The sequence below is a fragment of the Garra rufa genome, chromosome 18, assembly GCF_049309525.1.
Source record: "Garra rufa chromosome 18, GarRuf1.0, whole genome shotgun sequence".
Classification (NCBI taxonomy): Eukaryota; Metazoa; Chordata; class Actinopteri; order Cypriniformes; family Cyprinidae; genus Garra; species Garra rufa.
Window position 1 is genome coordinate 31,234,818 of NC_133378.1, and position 6,000 is coordinate 31,240,817.

Genomic DNA, 6,000 nt, shown 5'->3' on the forward strand with positions numbered 1-6,000 from the left:
GAGAGGGTGAGCACGTTTAGAGCAAACATTTGAGTTAACGTCAGTTTAACATAAACTAACGTGCCTTGAGCTGTGTTCCCAATCCCAACCAGCTGCAGACATAAATGCAGTGTTTAAGTGTTTTTAAAAGACAAGTTCACTTAGCTTGCGCAATATATCATGCAGTGCATTCGAGATTGTCTACACTGCAAAGTGTACATGTTGATTTAAAACATATGTATCATAGATCATAATGAATGCAATCCTAAAATGCACTGTGCAACAGTAAATAAACTATTCAATGAGTACGAAGTAAGAGAGATATACTTTTTTAAACAGATTAATGATTTTATTTACCAAGTATATATTAAACTGGTAAAGATCAAATAATAAATAATAAAAATATCAAATAATTAAGCAGCATCAAAAATATTAAGAAGCACAACTGTTTTCATCATTTATAATAATGAGAAATGTGACTGAAGACTGGAGTAATGGCTTCTGAAAATTCAGCTTTGCCATCACAGAAATAAATAACATTCTGTTATATACAATACCAGTCAAAAGTTTTTGAACAGTAAGATTTTTTATTTTTTTAAAGAAGTCTTTTCTGCTCACCAAGCCTGCATTTATTTGATCCGAAGTACAGCAAAAACAGTAAAATTTTGAAATATTTTTTACTATTTAAAATAACTGATTTCTATTTGAATATATTTTAAAATGTAATTTATTTCTGTGATTTCCAAGCTGACTTTTTAGCATCGTTACGTTAGTCTTCGGTGTCACCTGATCCTTCAGAAATCATTTTAATATTCTTATTTGCTGCTCAAAAATCATTATTTTATATTAATAATAAAATAACTGTTTCTTAAACAGCAAATAAGCATATTAGAATGAAGGAAACATTTCTGAAGGAACATGTGACTGAAGACTGGAGTAATGATGCAGAAAAGTTAGCTTTGATCACAGAAATAAATTGCATTATAAAACTTTCTCAAATAGAAAACAGTTATTTTAAATGGTAAAATATTTTAAAATTTTACTGTTTTTGCTGTACTTGGATCAAATAAATGCAGGTTTGGTGAGCACAAGAGACTTATGGTTCAAAAACTTTTGACTTGTATTGTATATAACAGAAAACCAAATTTTAAGTTTTAAATGTTTTACTTTTTATTCAGTATTTGTGACTGTTTGTTTTTATGCTAAGAGTTGTGTGTAGTTAGCTTAGCTACATGCTAATGGCAAACTCTATTTGAGTTATTTTGAGTCTTTTTGGGTTGTTGAGTCTTCTGAAGGTTTTTGACCAGAGCTTTAGTGTTTGTTTTCCTCTTTAAGTGAAAAACGAGAGCATACAAGACAATCTCTGTTAATCTCATAACGATCTCTGGCCACTTGCTAATGAGCTGCTTTGAATCTGTGCGATTAAGTCAAACACTTAATGACATAGTTGGCATTTTCTAAATTCTTACTTTGAATGGGTTTGGAACGAAACACACATACTTGACTGTATTCTAATAATCCTTTGTTTTTTAATAAGAAATGGTATCTCTTGGAATGAGAGCAACAATACTGAAACAGCTTCCACTCATGGACATTTACTCAGTCCATTGGTTTTTTAGAGTAACAGTGGCCCTGTGACCCCCTCCAGTATTTTCTCATTGGGTTAAACCAAGTCGGAGTGCAGGCATGAGGCCCATCGGGGAAAAAATATGGAGTATGGGTTTGTGTTTGAGTGTGTTTGTGTGGGTGAGTATGTGTGTCCAGGGGTCCTGAGCAGAGAACAGACAGGCAGTAAATCAGGCTTTTAGGGGGATGCCACAGGGGAACGCTGTTCCCTCTGTCTTGAACCCCCAACACACATACTCACGCACACATAAATAAACACAGATCACCTCTGCGGTCATTCCACATCCATGGGCTTCAAAAGTTAGAAGTATTGTGCTTAAAAGAATGGCTAGCTGTAGACCATAAAATCTTTTCACAATCAATGAATTCCTTTTCAGAGTTCTCAAAATGAAAATGTCAATTGTGGCATTTTAAAATTAGATTAGGTCAAACTAACTGATATTTAAATCACTGAAAGGATAGTTCACCCAAAAATGAAAATCCTTAATTCTCACCTTTATGTTGTTCCAAACCTGTAAGGCCTTCGTTCATCTTTGGAACACAAATTAAGATACTTTTAATGCAATCCAAGAGCTTTCTTGAAGTACTTGAAGACTGACATGGAAGAGAATAAATTGTTGAACCACTGATGTCACATGGACTATTTCAATGATGTCCTTCCTACCTTTCTAGGCCTTGAACGTTATAGTTGCGTTTCTGTCTATGCAGGGTCAGAAAGCTCTGGGATTTCATCAAAAATATCTTAATTTGTGTTTCGAAGATGAACGAAGGTCTTACGGGTTTGGAACGACATCAGGGTGCATAATTAATGAGAGATTTTTATATTTGGGGGAACTACCTCTTTAAAGATACTTAAATACTGTGAAAAATTGTTTTGAATCATTTCCACAACATCATATTTTGATATTCATAGTTCAAGAGGACATACTCAGATCAGGGACAAGGGTAGAACAATAAAATTCAGTGATTATATAGATATTCAGACTTAAACTGAATACTATCAAAACCGAAGCCCGCTGGTAGGTCACAGCCTCTGTATGTTGTGTTTGGCTCTGAAGCATTCTTTAATGCTCTGTATCTTATTGTTTCTTGCATCCTGTGCTGCTATGGTTCTGCCATTTTTGGTGAGTGATATTGTTGGCAACCACACAAAATGTTAGCATAGTCTAAGAGCATCTTAGCACCCCAACTGCAATGAAACATGGTGTTCTCTGGAGTGACTCACAGCATTTTCTAACAACCATCAGACCCTCAGAATAAGACAGAGTCTTCCTTATAAGACTATGCTCACAATAAAACAGGGTGACAGAGCACAGTACCTTATATAGATGGCAGAAAAGGTTTTGATTACAATATTTGTATATCTCTATGGTGGTGAGGACCGTTTATTCTGTTCAACGGTTAAACTGAGTCACTTGTAGGTCATCATCCTTCCTCTGTGAGCAGTTGTTTGGAATATGACACCATTTAGGGTGCATCTCAAAGAAGCTCTGGAGTGGCTGTTTTAAAACACTCGGGGCAGGGCTGATGGAGAATGGTTTACACTACTTTTCTTTCGCAGGCTCGGGTTTCTGTGAAAATAAACCACAGTTGTCTTCACAAACAAACTTGGGGCAGGGGTGAGATGTTTCCTATTAATGGAGAAGTCCAAGGCATGCTGACCATGGGAGATGCGCTGGTAATTTGAGATATTCTAACCATTAATTATTGTGAAGACAACTCCACCTGTTCGGATGACCTAAATTCAATATACTCCTGCAGTTTATAAGATAATTGTCCAGACTGTGTTCTGTAAAATACATGATGTTTAATCAATAACGTATAACAATGACTAACTAACAGCTATTTGTATTATTTATTAAAATAATCAAACTATGACATTGATATTAGTTGATGTTCTGCTGTCAGGCTCGGACGCTGGCTAGTACTTTCTGGATCCTCAGTTTGAAAGCTACAGTTGAGATCAAAAGTTTGCATACATCTTGCAGAATCTGCAAAATGTTAATTCTTTTACCAAAATAAGAGGGATCATACAAAATGCATGTTATTTTTTATTTATTACTGACCTGAATGAGATATTTCACTTAAAGGACATTTACATATAGTCCACAAGAGAAAATAATAGTTAAATTTATAAAAATGAACCCGTTTAAAAGTTACATGGGAGGTAAAAACGTTTTGAATTTGAAGATCAGGGTCAATTTAACTTATTTTGACTTCTGGGAAACATGTATTTATCTTCTGTAGTTTCAGAAGGGCAGTACTAAATGAGAAAAAAAAATGTTTAGGCAAAATAAGAAAAATGTACAGTACACATCTTCATTCTGTTCAAAAGTTTACACCCCTGGCTTTAATGTATCGTTTTTCCTCCTGGAGCATCAGTGAGCATTTGAATCTTCTGTAATAGTTAAATATGAGTCCCTCAGTTGTCCTCAGTGTAAAAAAAGATGGATCTCGTTGTTGGAAAGGATTAAAATACACAAAAATGCAGAAAAAAACAAAGAATTTGTGGAACCTAAAGGATTTCTCTGAAGAACGGGCAGTTTAATTGTTCAGGACAAACAAGCGACTCATAAACAACTATCACACAAAAAAAAGAAGTTGTGAATCATTCAGGTAACAACACAGTATAAAGAAACAAGTGTATGTAAACTTCTGAACAGGATCATTTTAATTTCAGCTATTATTTTCTCTTGTGGACTGTATGTAAATATATTTTATGTTTTATGTAAATATATTTTTTTGCATGATCCCTCTTATTTCGGTAAAATAATTAACATAATGCAGATTCTGCAAGATGTACGTAAACTTTTGACCCCAACTGTATATAATATAGAATAGATTTATTCTGTATATACATTTTATATTACATACATATTTTACTGAGAAATTGTGCTTACTTTCTCTGTTGTGGTCTGTCATCTTTTTATTTTCATTAGTGATTATTACTAGTCTGTTAGATCCTATAAAATCATTTGCTTTGTAGAACTGGTTTATGCTGGTTAGTGTTGGTTTAGAGCTGATCTAGCTGGTGGACCAGCATTATCAACCATAAAATCTCTCTGGCAAAGCTTGAAGACCAAGGAAGTCTTGCTGATTAAGTCTCCTGGTAGGGACACTTTGTGTGTGCACCATTTATGGCGTTAAATCCGGACTATATGTGTTGTTACAGGAACAATCCATCACTTCCTGCTATTGTGTAAAGGAATGCTGCTGTGTTTTGGGTTTGTTGGGAGACTCTGATGCATCTCCAGCTCTTACAATAAAAGACATATTTCATGGTGTACTGTTGCTGTACAGTTGTGAACAGCATGGGGTGAAGCTTGTTTATGACTGCCTGTCCATAAACTAATGTGCTTCAGTCTTTGTTTAAAAGCTACTCCGATATCACCCCCATATTTCCATTCCACAATGTTTTCTGACCATTTCTCATGACACACGGCTTTGGTTTACAGCTCAGTGGACTGCCACAGGGAGTCTGACACCACACGGGACTTTAAGATGCATGCAAACATCTGCTACTGTGAGAGTCTTATCTGCTCATCCTCCTGTTTCCCAGAAGAAAGTCTAGGATTCAGACTGGATTGTTTGTGGCAGATCGGACAGAGGAAATGCATGGTATGCCACGTAACAACAAAACAACATTCTGATAAATGTGTTCAGCTACGGACGGGCAGCTGGAGAATGATAGGACAGTTGCGTTGCCTGCTGAGAGACAGACTCTTGTGAACTCTATGTATGTTGTTTCTTTAAGACTGTGGCATGTGCTGCCCTATACTCTACCAATTTTGTCTTTTAGTGTTTTCTGCTACACTGGAACACCCAAGAAGACTGAGACCAACCAATAGATCTAAACAGGTAAAGTTTATGGTTTGTTATTTTGTTTCAACATATCACTTAATGAAATCATCCAAATGCACCAAAACAAATGATATTTTATATAAATAAAATATATGGGCCATTCTACAGAATTGGTCCTAAGTCAGAGTTGGAAAATGTCTTTTTCCAAACAAATTGTATGTATGCAAATCATATAATATCCAAGGTACACATTTCTAGTGATTGTGCAGTTAATTCTCATATTGTTTTTTTCAGAAAGTTCTGGAATATTTGTCCTCTCCCCAAATTTGTCACTACCGACACACAGTAATAATAATTTAATTAGAAGGATTATATTGACCTATTTTTTTGCTATTTTGTAAACTTTTTTCAGTAGTAAATCAATAACAATTACATTTGAACAATATTTCAAGTGTAATTTATGAGATTCGTTGTATTTGAATCCAATTTTTGTCTACTGATTTAAAAGTTAAGGATTCATTAGTTTGAATATACATTACACCAAAAACTATCTTAACTTCTAAGTTGATAATTCAGTCTCAGCCTATAGACTAA